Source organism: Hyla sarda, chromosome 9 (assembly GCF_029499605.1).
Source record: "Hyla sarda isolate aHylSar1 chromosome 9, aHylSar1.hap1, whole genome shotgun sequence".
NCBI classification, from domain to species: domain Eukaryota; kingdom Metazoa; phylum Chordata; class Amphibia; order Anura; family Hylidae; genus Hyla; species Hyla sarda.
This window is the reverse complement of record NC_079197.1, coordinates 147,297,812-147,316,752: the sequence shown is the minus strand read 5'-3', so window position 1 is coordinate 147,316,752 and position 18,941 is coordinate 147,297,812. Positions and strand designations below refer to the sequence as shown.

The following is an 18,941-nucleotide window of genomic DNA, read 5'->3' as shown; positions in this document are numbered from 1 at the left end:
CATACCTGTACGTCATGGGTGGCAAGGTGTTCCCGACCCATGACATACAGGTACGTCATGGACATTACTGCCGCTACTCGCGGCATCCCGCAGCGCCCGGAAAGATGGTGGCTATCACTGATAGCCAGCCATCTTACCATGCGACCACGGGGGGTTTCATCCCCCCCCCCCCCCCAGCGATCGCTGCTATCAGCTGGTCAAATCTGACTAGCTGATAGCAGCGTTTCGCTATCAGAATACTTAGCACCGCTCTGCTAAGTGTCCCTGACCCGTCCCCCGGCGTCACTTACCCGTCGGAGCGGTGTCCCGAGCGGTCCCGGCGTCCTCCGTGCGGTCCCGGCGTCCTCCATGCAGTCCCGGCTGCGCTGCGTCCCGGAGGTGAGTTTCCGGCAGCAGTGCGGCATCTTCATTGGCAGCAGTGAGATCGCCGTAAAGCGATCTCACTGCTGCCTCTGAGAGTTTCAAAACTGCAACTCCCAGCATGCCCAGAAAGCCTTTGGCTTTCTGGGCATGCTGGGAGTTGTAGTTTTGCAACATCTGGAGGTCCACAGTTTGGAGACCACTGTATAATGGTCTCCAATCTGTGCTCTTCCAGATGTTGCAAAACTACAAAGCTCAGCATGTTCCATCTGTCCAGGCATGCTGGGAGTTGTAGTTCTCTAACATCTGGAAGAGCACAGATTGGAGACCATTATACAGTGGTCTCCAAACTGTGGACCTCCAGATGTTGCAAAACTACAACTCCCAGCATGCCCAGACTGCCCAAGCATGCTGGAAGTTGTAGTTCGGCAACATCTGATCCTTCAGATATTGCCGAACTACAACTTCCAGCATGCCTTGGCAGTCTGGGCATGCTGGGAGTTGTAGTTTTGCAACAACTGGAGGCACACTAGTTGGGAAACATTGTCCGTTTCCTACCTCAGTGCCTCCAGCTGTTGCAATTGTTGCAAAACTATAACTCCCAGCATGCACTGACAGACCATGCATGCTGGGAGTTGTAGTTTTGCAACAGCTGGAGGCACACTGGTTTGGAAACACTAAGTTTGGTTGCAAAACACTTGAAAGTTTATTACTTAACTTAGTGTTTCCAAACCAGTGTTCCTCCAGCTGTTGCAAAACTACAACTCCCAGCATGCACGGACAGCCAAAGGGCATGCTCGGAGTTTGCAACAGCTGGATGTTTGCCCCCTCCCCCCAATGTGAATGTACAGGGTACACTCACATGGGCGGAGGTTTACAGTGAGTGCTGCAAGTTTGAGATGGCGCAAATTTTGCGCTGCAGCTCAAACTTCCAGCGGCAAACTTGCTGTGAACCTCTGCCCATGTGACTGTACCCTAAAAACACTACACTACACTGACACTAACCTAAAATAAAAAGTAAAAAACACTACATATACACATACCCCTACACAGCCCCCCTCCCCCCAAAAAATGAAAAACGTCTGGTACGCTACTGTTTCCAAAACGGAGCCTCCAGCTGTTGCAAAATAATAACTCCCAGTATTGCCGGACAGCCATTGACTGTCCAGGCATGCTGGGAGTTTTGCAACAGCTGGAGGCACCCTGTTTGGGAATCATTGGCATAGAATACCCCTATGTCCACCCCAATGCAAATCCCTAATTCAGGCCTCAAATGCGCATGGCGCTCTCTCACTTTGGAGCCCTGTCGTATTTCAGGGCAACAGTTTTGGGACACATATGGGGTATCGCCGTACTCGGGAGAAATTGCCTTACAAATTTTGGGGGGCTTTTTCTTCTTTAACCCCTTATGAAAAGGTGAAGTTGGGGTCTACACCAGCATGTTAGTGTAAAAAAATAAATTTTTTACACTGACATGCTGGTGTTGCCCTATACTTTTCATTTTCACAAGAGGTAAAAGGGAAAAAAGACCCTCTAAATTTGTAACGCAATTTCTCCTGAGTACGGCGATACCCCATATGTGGGCGCAAAGTGCTCTGGGGGCGCACAACAAGGCCCAGAAGGGAGAGTGCACCATGTACATTTGAGGCGATTTGCACAGGGGTGGCTGATTGTTACAGCAGTTCTGACAAACGCAAAACAATAAATATCCACATGTGACCCCATTTTGGAAACTACACCCCTCACGGAATGTAATAAGGGGTGCAGTGAGAATTTACACCCCACTGGTGTATGACAGATTTTTGGAACAGTGGTCTGTGAAAATGAAAAATAAAATTTTTGATTTGCACAGTCCACTGTTTCAAATATCTGTCAAACGCCAGTGGGGTGTAAATGCTCACTGCACCCCTTATTAAATTCCATGAGGGGTATAGTTTCCAAAATGGGGTCACATGTGGGGGGGGGGGGTCCACTGTTCTGGCACCATAGGGGATTCCTAAATGGGACATGCCCCCCAAAAACCCTTTCAGAAAAACTCACTCTCCAAAATCCCATTGTCGCTCCTTCCCTTCTGAGCCCTCTACTGCGCCCGCCGAACACTTGACATACGCATATGAGGTATTTCCTTACTCAAGAGAAATTGGGTTACCAATTTTAGGGTGATTTCTCTCCTTTTACCCCTTGTAAAAATTCAAAAATTGGGTCTACAAGAAAATGCGAGTGTAAAAAATGAAGATTTAGAATTTTCTCCTTCACTTTGCTGCTATTCCTGTGAAACACCTAAAGGGTTAAAACACTTACTGAATGTCATTTTGAATACTTTGGGGGGTGCAGTTTTTATAATGGGGTCATTTATGGGGTATTTCTAATATGAAGATCCTTAAAATCCACTTCCAACCTGAACTGGGCCCTGAAAAATTACGATTTTGAAAATCTTGAGAAAAATTGGAAAATTGCTGCGGAACTTTGAAGCCCTCTGGTGTCCTCCAAAAGTAAAAACTTGTCCATTTTTTTATGCAAACACAAAGTAGACATATTGTATATGTGAATCAATATGTAATTTATTTGGAATATCCATTTTCCTTTCAAGCAGAGACTTTCAAAGTTAGAAAAATGCTAAATTTTCTAAATTTTCATGAAATTTTTAGATTTTTTACCAAGAAAGGATACAAATATCAGTGAAATTTTACCGATAACATAAAGTAGAATATGTCACGAAAAAACAATCTCGGAATCAGAATGATAAGTAAAAGCATTCCAGAGTTATTAATGTTTAAAGTGACAGTGGTCAGATTTTCAAAAAATGCCCAGGTCATGAAGGTGAAAATGGGCTGGGTCATGAAGGGGATATATATATATATATATATATATATATATATATATATATATACAATTTTTTTGTTGTGTATATATATATATATATATATATATATATATATATATATATATATAATCTGCATAAATTATAACAATAATAATTAATTATTAATTCATATTATAATTATTAATTCATATTATCATTAACAATAATAAAAAAATAATATATTATTATTAGTAATAATAATAATAATAATAATAATAAAAATGTAACTATGGAGTGCTGCTCCACCTCCTAAATATATATATATATAGATATATATATATATATATAATAGAAAACGACTGTGGCTATATTTGTGCATATATTTATATATACATTTTTTGTTGTATATTATATATATATATATATATATATATATATATATATATATATAATTTGTATAAATTATAACAATAATTATTATTATTGTTAATAAAATAATAATAATTATTATTATTATTAATAATAATATATTATTTTTTAACTAATATACTAATTCAACTAAACCCGTGTTTTCCAACCAGCGTGCCTCCAGCTGTGGCAAGACTACAACTCCCAGTATGCCCGGCTCCGGGCATGCTGGGAGTTGTAGTCTTGCAACAGCTGGAGGCACACTGGTTGGAAAACATCGATCCTAAGCCCTTCTGGGAAACCTGGGAGACATTAAATTCTCCATGACAGTTCCTACACCCTGCCATGGCAAATCAAATCTGCCTATTTTATTTATTTATTTTAAGAAACCCTAGATTTGCCATTCAGGCCTGTGGGAAAGTTGGGTGATCACCGACAAGCAACGCAGCTGACTATATTCCTTGCTCATGCACCCAGATGCTTTCTTGATGACAGTCTGTCCCCTTTAAGAGGCTGGAAAGCACACATTTAACCCCTTCCTCCCCTGCTCTCTTACTGCTGAGTTGCAGCTTACCATCTGTATGGAGTTATCCTTTATCCTGCAGCATGTGCACTGCTCTGAGATGGCAGCAGCAGGGTTAGCAGTGTAATGCCACATGCACTGGCTTATTATAGCACTGGAGGTTATTATAATACTGTGCACTGGCAGGCAGCATCAGCACCATGGACAGCTGCCTGAGTGACAGCTGACGTCACAGGGAGGGGGCGTGGCCGTGTGTTGCTGAGCAGGGAAGGGATCGCTGGATGCACAGAGCTGGGAGGGAGCTGCAGTATGTAGGGAGAGAAGGAGAAGACTCATCATCCTCCATAATAACACCCATCCTCCAGGCACAGGGCTGCCTACAAGCTGGCACACTGTGGCACATCCCCCTGTGCCAGCTTCTCCTTGGATTATAAGCACCACTGGTGGGGTGACACAGGAGAGCCCCCAACATTGGCTTTAGCATTGGAATGTCCTCTCCCAGGTGGGATTTTAAGAGGCTGAGATCTTTTATCTTCTTCCCTTGGATTTTGCAGGGGTCTCCATCCTGCTGTGCACTGGGCGACTTGGGTCTTGGGGGGTCAAGAAAGGTGTGAAGGACCCTGGAATGGACACCACTTGGGGAGAGAGCCCAATCCGCTAAACAAACTCCGGATTTATTGAGGATCTCTCCTTGGAAGGAAACAAAAAGGCTTTAGATCCAGTTGAGGGATCCAGGTAAATACTTCTTGTGATCTATAGCCATATTTTGGGAGGCAGAGGTCATGCACTGCATCCTGAATGACAAAGCTGAGGGTGGTGGGTACAGGGAGCAGCCTCCCATTTGGGGTGGTCAACATGAGACCCTTGTACGACGACGTGTCTAAAGTTGTGTGATAGTGAATAGCACACGATCAAGCTGTACGGTCCGCTATTGTGTCCCCAAAAATAAATGCAATGCACCCTACTTTTTTGGGGAATTCTCAGAAGCCTCAGAGGCCCAATGGGGGGCAATATATATCGCACAATATATTTCTCCATGATCCATTAACCACTTTATTCCAACCTCGTCTTTCTAGCCACCGTAGCTTTAAGACTCAGGAAACTGCAATTACTAAGATGCCCCAACTCTATAATGTAGAGCAAATACTCCCAAATATCATTTATCTCCCAATATTCCCATTGTACTCTATGGGGAATCCAGCTTGTGCCATAGAGAAGGTTGGTTAATAAGAGACTGGAGAGAGTGCACAAGGATGAGAGACATGTTTTACAAAGAGACAGTCTGGGAAAAGACGCTTCTTATGGGCGAATAATTCATATCATATCACCTACGGTCTATGGATGCCATTGATTCCAGGCACTTTCCGGAGTCTTATCTTGCACTATTGGATAGTGAGATATTATGGAGTCTACCCTAAACAGTATTGGGGGCAATTAGCAAATACAATTGCTATATAGGCGTAAAAAAAATGCATGTACATATAGGATATAGATCCAGTATAAATGTATATAGCATCCAGTATGTATATAGTATCCAGTATGTATGTATATAGTATCCAGTATATATATAGTATCCAATATGTATATAGTATCCAATATGTATGTACATAGTACCCAGTATGTATGTATATAGTATCCAGTATATATATATATATATATATATATATATATATATATAGTATCCAGTATGTATGTATATAGTATCCAGTATATATATATATATATATATATATATATATATATATATATATATATAGTATCCAGTATATATGTATATAGTATCCAATATGTATGTATATAGTACCCAGTATGTATGTATGTAGTACCCAGTATGTATGTATATAGTATCCAATATGTATGTTTATAGTACCCAGTATGTATGTGTATAGTATCCAGTATGTATGTGTATAGTATCCAGTATGTATGTATATAGTATCCAGTATATATATATATATATATATATATATATATATATATATATATATATATAGTATCCAGTATGTATGTATATAGTACCCAGTATGTATGTGTATAGTATCCAGTATGTATGTATATAGTATCCACTATATATTTATATAGTATCCAGTATGTATGTATATGGTAACCAGTATATATGTATATAGTATCCAGTATGTATGTATATATTATCCAGTATGTATGTATATAGTATCCAGTATGTATATAGTATTCAGTATGTATGTGTATAGTATCCAGTATGTATGTATATAGTATCCAGTATGTATGTATATAGTATCCAGTATGTATGTATATAGTATCCAGTATGTATATAGTATCCAGTATGTATGTATATAGTATCCAGTATGTATATAGTATCCAGTATGTATGTATATAGTATCCAGTATGTATGTATATAGTATCCAATATGTATATAGTATCCAGTATGTATGTATTTAGTATCCAATATGTATATAGTATCCAGTATGTATGTATATAGTATCCAGTATGTATATAGTATCCAGTATGTATGTATATAGTATCCAGTATGTATGTATATAGTATCCAGTATGTATATAGTATCCAGTATGTATGTATATAGTATCCAGTATGTATATAGTATCCAGTATGTATGTATATAGTATCCAGTATGTATATAGTATCCAGTATGTATGTATATAGTATCCAGTATGTATGTATATAGTATCCAGTATGTATATAGTATCCAGTATGTATGTATATAGTATCCAGTATGTGTATAGTATCCAATATATATGTATATAGTATCCAGTATGTATATAGTATCCAGTATGTATATAGTATCCAGTATGTATGTATATAGTATCCAGTATGTGTATAGTATCCAGTATGTATATAGTATCCAGTATGTATGTATATAGTATCCAGTATGTATATAGTATCCAGTATGTATGTATATAGTATCCAGTATGTGTATAGTATCCAGTATGTATATAGTATCCAGTATGTATGTATATAGTATCCAGTATGTATATAGTATCCAGTATGTATGTATATAGTATCCAGTATGTGTATAGTATCCAGTATGTATATAGTATCCAGTATGTATGTATATAGTATCCAGTATGTGTATAGTATCCAGTATGTATATAGTATCCAGTATGTGTATAGTATCCAGTATGTATATAGTATCCAGTATGTATGTATATAGTATCCAGTATGTATATAGTATCCAGTATGTATGTATATAGTATCCAGTATGTGTATAGTATCCAGTATGTATATAGTATCCAGTATGTATGTATATAGTATCCAGTATGTGTATAGTATCCAGTATGTATGTATATAGTATCCAGTATGTGTATAGTATCCAGTATGTTTATAGTATCCAGTATGTATATAGTATCCAGTATGTGTATAGTATCCAGTATGTATATAGTATCCAGTATGTACGTCTATGAGTATATCATGTTAGTAGGAGGTGTCGTTTATAGCTTAGCACCCTACAGACTGGGACATGACGGTGATTGGGTCCTATTACATCTCCATCTATTGATTAGATAGCGTCTGGTTCAGGTTATGCGATCACATAGCAGTCTCTCAGGGCAGGTGACGTAAAGGAGGGTAATATAGATTTGGCTGTGGACATTGTAGGGGTATAGCATATGGAAACCTTATATACTGTAACTCTTTATTTTTTTTGAGGGGAGAGGGGGGGGTAGGGGGATGATGTTTAATTGTATAGTACCAGCTAGCCTTAAACTGGTATCATGTTAATGTGTGGGATGGATGAAATTAAGAGATCACATGGAATTGCATGTGGCAGTGAGGTTGGATGGGGGGGGTCACAAGATTATATGAGGTAGATAGAATTTCAGTGACATTTCGGCATTATCGTTTTGATTTATTTATATAGATTTATAGATATGTGTCTTTTATATATATATATATATATATATATATATATATATATATATATATATATTTATTTTTATTTATTTATTTTTTTTTATTCTGGGGTGTCACCAGTTGACATTCAGGCAATTCAGGCAGTGTTATCCAAGCAGTGTGGCTCCAGCTGTTGCAAAATGGCAACTCCCAGCATGCCCCGCCATGCTTGGAGTTGTAGTTTTGCAACAGCTGTATGCACACTGGTTGGGAAACACTGGTTTACAAGAGGATATATATCAGCTTAATATATTGTTAATAATAAATGTATACAGAATATATATACATAAATATAAACGAATATAAAAAAGATGAACTAATATAACAGTATAACAGCATATATATATTTACATATAAATATATATATATATACTAATAAATGATAATATCTTATTAATAATAATACATTTATACAGAATATATATATATTAAGGATCACGTTTTACTACCATGTTGATGAATGGAGTTGTATTTTTACATATGATCACATTGGACAGGTGACGTTTCAGCAGGATTCCCATATATATATATATATATATATATATATATATATATATGTAAAAAAAAGAAAATGGCAGCAGCACACTTGGTCAACAAAATGGAGGCTCTTAGCGCACTTTTTGATCAAAACGTGTCCCCCATCCACCACGCGGAGGTGGCCTCTTATCGGATGGGTCCCTAAACACTCACCTACCTCAGGCTGGGTGACATGTTGGATCCACTAACGATCCAAACCACCTCCTGTATATATATATCTGCAGTCTCTTTATTGGGACAATACTTTATTGTCTATTAGAAATCTTTGTTGCGTAAACAATGAGTAAACACATGATAATCGGAAACAGGTCACTTTAAAGTGTTGTTATTATTGAAGATTCAATAGGCAGGACAGGGTAGATCATTCTCTATGCAGGATTAACTGTATTGGACAGGATCATCATTACAATATCTATGCAAGGACCAGGCCCTATTGTTTGCCATTCTTAGTGCAACCTGGGATCTATAGCGTTTGCTACATTCACCTAGTGTCAAACATTGCATTAACCACCCAATCTATAATTTACATAAAACTCAACAGATTTGTGTTTGTATGCGCATAGGCATGTCCAAGTATAACTTTCAAATAGATATTTCAAATAAACCATCTTACTCATGTTTCAAATAAAAATATAGTAGAGTTTAGAGGTGTCCCGCTACTGACAATCTCTGCAGCCTCAGAGTACAACAAAAGTCCTATGCAAGTCTACGGGACGTCTGGTGCATTTACTGATTACGTTACACTTGTTCTCTGCAGAGATTGCCCCGAAGTTTTAAACATACTTCTGCCAGACCAATGATATGGTAAAGTATGATTTAACTGTCCGGCAGGCCAGGGCCGGACTGGCCATCGGGTATACTGGGCCAGGCCTTCCGTGGGCCAGGCTGTCCCCCTGCCTATATTAAATACTGTGGAGCTGCAGCCCAAGGCTGCCGTCTTAAGTGCTGGACTGCTGCTTTAAGAGCTCCGCACAAAGAGAGAGGGAGAGAGGCTTAATGTCCTCCCTCCTCAGTGATCATGGAGCTGACAGAGAGGAGAGACAGACAGACAGCCCACCACTGAGGAAGCAAGGCCGTGAGTTATGTCAGTCACTTAACTTATCTTCCACTTGGATAGAGTCTCTTTTGATCCTGGCCTTGATCATTATCATCAGGACCCAGGTGGTATCTCTTCTCTGGCTGCTTATCTGGAAGATTTGTTTATACCAGCAAGTTTAACACTTACAGTGCCTGGCAGAGCAGCCAGTGAGGGGGGAAGGGAAACTTATAGTACCATCAATTACACACTGTATATCCCTTCTGTAAGCCTTTTGTTCACCTCCCCAAGCCCCCCTTCCTCTTTAGTCCACACTGTCCATCCCTGATCCCTTCATCCATCCATCCCTGATCTCTCTGTCCATCCCTTATCCCTCTGTCCATCCCTGATCCCTCCATCCATCCATCCTTGATCTTTCTGTCCATCCCTGGTCCATCCGTCCACCCCTGGTCCCTCCGCCCATCCATCCCTGATCCCCATCCATCCCTGATCCCTCTGTCCATCCCTGATCCCCCATCCATCCCTGGTCCCTCCATCCATCCCTGATCCCTCTGTCCATCCCTGATCCCTCTGTCCATCCCTGATCCCTCCGTCCATCCCTGATCCCTCCATCCATCCCTGATCCCTATGTCCATCCCTGATCTCTCCATTCATCCCTGATCCCTCTGTCCATCCCTGATCCCTCTGTCCATCCCTGATCCCTCTGTCCATCCCTGATCCCTCCGTCCATCCCTGATCCCTCCATCCATCCCTGATCCCTCTGTCCATCCCTGATCCCTCTGTCCATCCCTGATCCCTCTGTCCATCCCTGATCCCTCCGTCCATCCTTGATCCCCTATTCTGCTGGTGAAGTCACTGGGGGGAGTTATCATTGGTTTTACCCTGGTTTTGTGGTGTACATTTGTCACACAGTTTGTCTCAGATGCTGGTCAGAAACATTTCATTGCGACTTTTGCTTAAGGTTTTTCACAAAGAATATACCAAGTGGTGATTTCAGTTGATATCATTCAGTGATTAGGAATTTATCATGTGCGACTTTTTAGTTTGTCACATCTTTTGTTGTAACTGCGCTGAGGCGCAAATCTGTGCCAGCCCTGACTTGGCTTATAAAACTAACTGCAAACAGCATTATTAAAAAGTCGCACATTTGGTTGCACGGGCAAAAAAGTTGCAGAGGGGGACCATATAGAGTGGCGTACTGAAGTCAAAGATGTGATCAGTTGAACGTCTTTTTACCCCATTAATTTGTTTGGTGGGAACTCTGTACCTGCACCAAATTTATCAACCAATTTATCAAATGGCGCAGGACATGTATAAATCCGGTGCTGATCACATTTCTTACATCAGTACTCCACTCTGTGATTCCTCTACGTTTTGTAAGCTAAGTCAGGGCTGGTGTAGATTTGCATTTGTGCCAAAAGATGCAACAAACTGAAAAGGCGCACATCATACTTTCTGACCACTATATGATATGAACTGAAATCATGACGTGGTATGTTCTTTAAAAAAAAAAAAAAAAAAACATTCTAAATTAAAAGTCACTAAACTTTGGCACAAAAAATTACTGCGCCACAGAAAAGCACCAAGGAACAGCAAAAAAAGTGGTTAAAATATTCACAGATTTCCCCCAGTGTGTACATATTTTTCATTACTTATGCTGTACTGGTCCTGAGTTATATCCTGTATCATACTCAAGAGCTGTACTCACTATTCTGCTGGTGAGGTCACTGTGTACATACATTACACTACTCATCCTGTACAGATCCTGAGTTATATCCTGTATTATCCTCATGAGCTGTACTCATTATTCTGCTGGTGAGGTCACTGTGTACATACATTACATTACTTATCCTGTACTGATCCTGAGTTATATCCTGTATTATACTCCAGAGCTGTACTCACTCTTCTGCTGGTGAGGTCACTGTGTACATACATTACATTACTTATCCTGTACTGATCCTGCGTTATATCCTGTATTATCCTCATGAGCTGTACTCATTATTCTGCTGGTGAGGTCACTGTGTACATACATTACATTACTTATTCTGCACTGATCCTGAGTTATATTCTGTATTATACTCCAGAGCTGTACTCACTATTCTGCTGGTGAGGTCACTGTGTACAAACATTACATTACTTATCCTGTACTGATCCTGAATTATATTATGTGTTATACTACAGAGCTGTACTCACTATTCTGCTGGTGAGGTCACTGTGTACATACATTACATTACTTATCTTGTACTGATCCTGAATTATATTATGTGTTATACTCTAGAGTTATACTCACTATTCTGCTGGTGAGATCACTGTGTGCATATGCTACACTGTGGTCCGCTGTGCTGTTACAATGTGCCTGCTAACCACTGCCTGCCAGAACTGCCACTGACGCAACAAGGTAGGTGAGAGCCTGCAGCGAGCACAGATTTGGAGGTACCACTATTAGATAGAAGCATATTCCTCCTTGTATACTGCTAGTATTGCTAATATTGGTCTCAGTATACACAATTTGGTCAGTAACAGTACGATGGTAATATGTATGGTCATAATCCTCCTTGTATACTGGTATTATTGCTAATATTGTTCTCAGTATACAGGATTTGGTCAGTAACAGTATGATGATAATATGCATGGTGATAATATTCCTCCTTGTATACTGGTATTATTGATAATATTGGTCTCAGTATACAGGATTTGGTCAGTAACAGCATGATGGTAATATGTATGATAATAACATTCCTCCTTGTATACTGGTATTATTGGTAATATTGGTCTCAGTATACAGGATTTTGTCCGCATTTTTAACATTAATGTGCTCTATGTAAGTTTATGGGAAAAAAGAATGTATTTTTTACACCTGTGACATGTCACTTTTTTTACACAGTTACAGAAAATATGCCCTTTATTTTTACATACTATGTGCACAGAGACTACTTTCCCATAGACATAAAGCACATTAGTGTTAAAAATACAGACACAAGGGGACATTTATCATTCAATATAGACGTTTTTTACCGTCTATCCTTGGCGCTTGTATGTCGCAGTTATGTACATTTAGCGACTTATATACGACTTTTTGAATAGAACTTTCCTAGCATTTTGTCTAGCAGTACACTGTTTTCTGATTTAGACATGCACTGCACCCTCATTTATCATATGCGACATTTGTAATAAGTCGCAAAATAGTGCGCTAACCCCGATTTCTAGGCGCAAAAGTACGCATACCAAAAGCACGCGTACAAAACCTCTCTACCCTGTGCAAAGCAAACGAACGTGCACAGCCGTGGTGAATTCATTATCTAAGGTAGACACAGATGATAAATGACACGCTGCTAAGCAAAAAGTTAGAAGGAAAAAGATTGTTAAAAAAAAGAGTAGCGTACACTTTTAATGATAAATGTCCCCCACAGTCTTTGTGCAGTTTTGCAAATGAATTATTCACAATGAAATATGCCTAAAATACACTATTTTACTCTAGCCTAATGTTTATATAGTATACATTTTATGTTACGTACCCAGATATGATTAACATTTGACCCCTCCCATTTCTGGTATGGGTGCCACCCAGCTTTCACAAAGAGCTCCTATATGGCTGCTTTACTAAACAGATATTCTCTTCAGGAGACTGGGAAAGCTGGGTAGCAGGCCATACCCAGTGCAGGGATCACAATATTCTCCTAATATTGTGTTAATGATATGTCATTAAAAGACTCAAAGTTTATGGAGTCAGATATAGTTGTATGTTAGAGCGATCAGTTATAATTACATAAAATTATCAGTAAGGAGGTTGTCTAGTTTAGGAAACCCATTTTTACCTACCCTAATGGGGGAATCTGAATGGAAGTAGAAGACCTAGCATGTCTGTGTATGTAATGGACAGCCTTTTCATATTAGTTATAACTGTGTAATGCTTAATTTCTCCTGTGGAGGCACTGTAGGGAATTTCAATACTTATGGCTGTGTTCTACCACATATTACAGCTGATCATTGGGGGAAGGGGGAGAGGTGGTCCCAGCAGTGAGACGTCCTGTGATCCTTTTATCTTTAAGGGATCTATCAAAAGGAGATTGTCCAAAACAGAAAACTCTCTAATGGAGAACGTTGCATAATCTAATAAAGTATTGGTGAGATTCTAGCATTTACATTATAGTCAGAAATGGGACCATATTAATGACTTGCATCATAAGTTTTAAAAAGGGGTATTTTTAGTTTTCATCTATCCACAGAAAGGACATAGCTAGTGGATCAGTGGGTATATGACCTCTGGTACCCCCACCGATCTCAATAACAGAAGACGAACATCCTCCAAAGGAATTCAACAGAACACGCGCTAGACCAGTATGCAATTCATTCTCTATGGAGCTTCCAAACATTGCTTAGCTCAGCACTGGGCACTGTATGGAAGCCCTATAGTGATTGAATGGAGCACTGGCCAAGCGCATGGATTGGCTGAGTTCATTTGGGGGCACAATTTTCCTGCCTTCTCTGGATCAGTAGGGAACCAAGTGGTCAGACCCTAACCGGTCTTCTAGTTATCCTCTATACCAGTGGTCTTCAACCTGCGGACCTCCAGATGTTGCAAAACTACAACTTCCAGCATGCCGGACAGCCGTTGGCTAAGATGGGGATAAGATGTTTTTGCCCGGAATGCCCCTTTAACATGTTCATTCTTTCTACAGGTTATTTGCCGCTGCTGAAATTCCACAGTGTGAATGGGTCAACAGAAGACCTATATACTTCAATGCTAGATTATTTCAGGATATCATGCAGAGATTCCGTGATGGGAATACACTCTTAAGTCATGTTTTTCTTACTGGTGGTTTGGTCGATTGGGGTTTATAAGGCTTTGTTCACATTTGCTCTGTGGCTCTATAAAGTTTCTTTACTTATAACCGTAAGACAAGCACAGCTTGCTATGATAATCCTGTTGTTAAAGGGGTTCTCCACCCCAAGACATTTTATCCTCTTTCCAAAGGATAAGGGAAAGGATGTCTGATTGCGGGGGTCCCGCTGCTGTGACCCCTGCGATCTCTGTGCAGCATTCAGCGTTCATTTAGAACGCTGAGTGCGGGCATCGGGGGTCGTGACGTCACTACAACGCCACTTGTGATGGTACCCCACGTTCCCTCAGTGCATATCTATAGGAGGGGGTGTGGTGTCACAAATAGGCCCCAACAAAACCTGCCATGAGTCAATGGATTTTTGATTCCATCAAATATAGCAGAGCACCATGGCTTCTGCTTTCCAATGTGAACAGGACCTAATTGTTTTAACAGGACTATTTTTTTTTATTTGTTTTGCTGTTGTGAAAATAAAAACTTTATTTACATGTACTTCATGCTGGGTTAGCACTTATATGCAGCAGCCAATCTGAGTAAGCCTCCAATAATAAGTAGGAAGTGACTTAAAGAGGTTATTCCGAAATTTAAAGACAGAGCTAATTTCTTCTAAAAGGAGCACCATTCCTGTCCTCAGGTTGTGTGTGGTGTTAAAACTTGGCTCCAATCATATAGAGTGTACCTGTTGTTAAGAAAAACTTTTATATAATGTAGATAATACCATTATATGTATATTTGTAACATACATTGGTAAAATAAAATATGTATATTTTTGTCCCTAAAGCTACGGCCTATGTGTCTCAGTGAGGAGTCCAAATACAGGAAGTGTGGGTGGACAAGCTGGGCTCTGTACACTGAGGACAAGCAGGGCTCTGTACACTGAGGACAAGCAGGGCTCTGTACACTGAGGACAAGCAGGGCTTTGTACACTGAGGACAAGCAGGGATCTGTACACTGAGGACAAGCAGGGCACTGTACACTGAGGACAAGCAGGGCTCTGTACACTGAGGAAAAGCAGGGCTCTGTACACTGAGGACAAGCAAGGCTCTGTACACTGAGGACAAGCAGGGCTCTGTACACTGAGGACAAGCAGGGCTCTGTACACTGAGGACAAGCAGGGCTCTGTACACTGAGGACAAGCAGGGCTATGTACACTGAGAACAAGCGGGGCTCTGTGCACTGAGAACAAGCAGGGCTCTGTACACTGAGGACAAGCAGGGCTCTGTACACTCAGGACAAGCAGGGCTCTGTACACTGAGGACAAGCAGGGCTCTGTACACTGAGGTCAAGCAGGACTCTGTACACTGAGGACAAGCAAGGCTCTGTACGCTGAGGACAAGCAGGGCTCTGTACACTGAGGATAAGCAGGGCTCTGTACACTGAGGATAAGCAGGGCTCTGTACACTGAGGACAAGCAGAGCTCTGTACACTGAGGACAAGCAGGGCTCTGTACACTGAGGACAAGCAGAGATCTGTGCACTGAGGACAAGCAGGGCTCTGTACACTGAGGACAGGCAGGGCTCTGTGCACTGACGACAAGCAGGGCTCTGTACACTGAGGACAAGCAGGGCTCTGTACACTGAGGACAAGCAGGGCTCTGTTCACTCAGGACAAGCAGGGCTCTGTACACTCATGACAAGCAGGGCTCTGTACACTGAGGACAAGCATAGCTCTGGGCAGTAAGGCTCTGTGACATGCTCCAGGCTCACACAGCAGGATGATGCACAAGCCAGGAGACAGCACAGAGCCCCACTTGTCCCGCCCCCACTTCCTGTATTTGGACTCCTCATAGAGTCACACAGGCAATAGCTGCAGGGGCAGCATTTTTTTCACCCCAAAATATACAAATGTTTAACCAATGTATATTACAAATATACTTATAATAGTATTATCTATATTGTATCAAAAGTTTTTGTTAATGACTGGTACACTTTAAATGGGTTTGGGATGCAATACCACACACAGGACAGGGGTGGTACTCTGTTTCCATAATCCTGGTTGCTGTTATGGGCGTATTCACACTACTTATTTTCCAAGGAAAATTCAGCTTCGGAATAGACTGGGAGGAGTGACGTATTAAGCTAAGTTCACACTGCAGAATCTCCTGGATGAAAATTTCCGCCCGGAGATTCCATGTGCGGCCGGCGCCAAGTGAATCAGTTGGCACTAGGACTGCGCAGAGACTGCAGTCTCCAATAGACTGCAATGTGTCCCGCGAGTATTTCTGCCTGAAGAATGAGCAACGCCATTCTTCAGGCGGAAATTTTCAAGCGGATTTTCCGTTCACAAATTCCGCTTCACAAATTCCGAAGTGTGAATTTGGGAACGGAAACCCATTCACTATACAGTGACCCCTCGACCTACGATGGCGCCGACATACGATCATTTCAGCATACGATCACTCTCAGAGGCCATCGCATGTTGAAGGCAGCATCAACATACAATGCTTTTGTATGTCGGGGCCATCGCATAAACGGCTATCCGGCAGAGCAGACTGCTTCAGCTTCCACCGGATAGCCGTTTACGGTGCCCCGTGGGCTCCGGTGACGATCACTTACCTGTCCTCGGGGCTCCGGCGCGTCCTCTTCGGGATCCTCTGCATCGTCGGCGCTCTCCATCGTTGTCATCACGTCGCTGCGCACGCCGTCCCGTCATCCAATAGGAGCGGCGTGAGTAGAGACGGGATGGCGGCGATGGAGAGCGCGGATGCCAGGGAAGCAGAGGCCCTACCGGAGCGTCGGGGACACCCCGGGGACGCGGCGACAGCGATGGACGGCGACATCCAGGGCAGCGGTGACGAGCGGTGATGGTCCGGAGCGGCAGGGACAGGTGAGTACAACTTCCTCTAACAGTGGTCTACAACCTGCGGACCTCCAGATGTTGCAAAACTACAACACCCAGCATGCCCGGACAGCGGCATGCTGGGTGTTGTAGTTTTGCAACATCTGGAGGTCCGCAGGTTGTAGACCACTGTCCTATACTTTACATTGCACGGATCCCTCAACATACGATGGTTTCAATAAACAATGGTCCGTTTGGAACGGATTACCATCGTATGTTGATGGACTACTGTACTATACATTTAAGCAAGCGGAATTTCTGCCTGCAATTTTCAAAGAGGAATTGCAGGTGGAAATTCCATAGTGTGAACCTAGCCTTATAGCTCTGCATGGGGACGTAATAAGACTGTGAGCATTAGACCTTGGTTTAGTGATTCCCAACCAGGGTGCCTCCAGCTGGGAGCTCTAGTTTTGCAACCGCTGAAAGGCTCCTGATTGGAAAGCATTGCCTTTATAGAACTCTATGATTATTCTCGGTGGTGGGAGGAGAAAACTTGTAGATGCTGACACCTATTTTTTGCAGTGCATGTGCACTTTCCGGTTGGTTTGTGTATCCTTTTAGCGTTAATGTATATTTTATATTCCGCCAGTGTGTGGACTGTATGGTGTCTGTTTGTTAATGGAGCACTATTGTGGAGGAAAGCTTTACCGTCAGGTTGATGTTTACATTCAGCATCACTTTTTACACAGACAAACCTTACAGACAAATATGTTTATTATTTAATGCATTCTTTGTTTTATTTATTTATTGTATTTGTTATTTCTTTTTTATTTTAGTTCTTTTTTGGATGTGTTTTACAATCGCTCTGTGTTTACATTCACAAGTAATTCTCAGGATTTTTTCGCAGCAAGGCTATGTTCACACAGCGAAATGTCCGTGCGGAATTCCGCAGGAATATTCCATGTGGACTTTCTGCTGCAGCCGAGCCCCATTGATTTTAAATGGGATTCTGCTGCACTGTGCACACGGTGGAATTCCCACCATAGATTTTTCTGTAGGGAGGTCATACGGGCACGTGGAGGCCACACACACTACTGAGCCTCATTGTGACTTGTATTAAGGACATTACATAATGTTGGATCAGCCTGTATTGTGGTTTTCCACTGTGATTTTGAGTGTGACTCCATATCCAGACCTCCAAGGGTTCATACATTTGATTTCCATTGATAATTTTTGTGTGATTTTGTTGTCAGCACATTCAGCTATGTAAAGATGAAAGTATTTTATACGATTAGTTCATTCATTCAGATCTAGGATGTGTTATCTTAGTGTTCCCTTTATTTTTTTGAGCAGTGTATTTGGTGCATGTACACTCAGCATCAAAAACTGTGTTTAAAATCCGTGCACTTACACTGACTTTGATAAATTTCCCCCACTATGTAATACCTGATTTCCCCTGTGGGGTTGCTGTAGGGAAATTGAGCATTTTGCTTACAGGTTTCCCCATAGATGACAGCTCAGCACCAGGGATCCTAAAAGCAGGAGAACCTGTGATCAACTTATTTCTGGGGCTTCTACTAACACCAAGGGATTGTCCAATGGCTTAAAGCAGTGATGGGACTTTATAATGGGAATTTAGATATCCAATACAATTTGACTAGAAGAGAAAATACTAAAAAAAAGAAATGAGAGCCCGGTAATAAAAATTACAAAAATATTACTGCTGGTCTCTGAGGGTGCTGAGGATAACACCTCTACTTCTTTACAAAGTCG

The 18,941-nt window shown here is 41.2% G+C and overlaps 1 protein-coding gene across 3 annotated transcripts in view; it reads left to right on the top strand.

The window, feature by feature from the left end:
• Positions 1-4,361: 4,361 nt before the first annotated feature.
• Positions 4,362-18,941, top strand: part of LOC130290337 (leucine-rich repeat and fibronectin type III domain-containing protein 1-like protein) — a 693,710-nt gene continuing 679,130 nt past the window's right edge. For all 3 annotated transcript variants that reach the window (XM_056537836.1, XM_056537835.1, XM_056537838.1), the window contains exon 1: positions 4,362-4,829. The gene's annotated coding sequence lies outside the window, so the exon portion shown is untranslated. The remainder of the gene's footprint in view (positions 4,830-18,941) is intronic.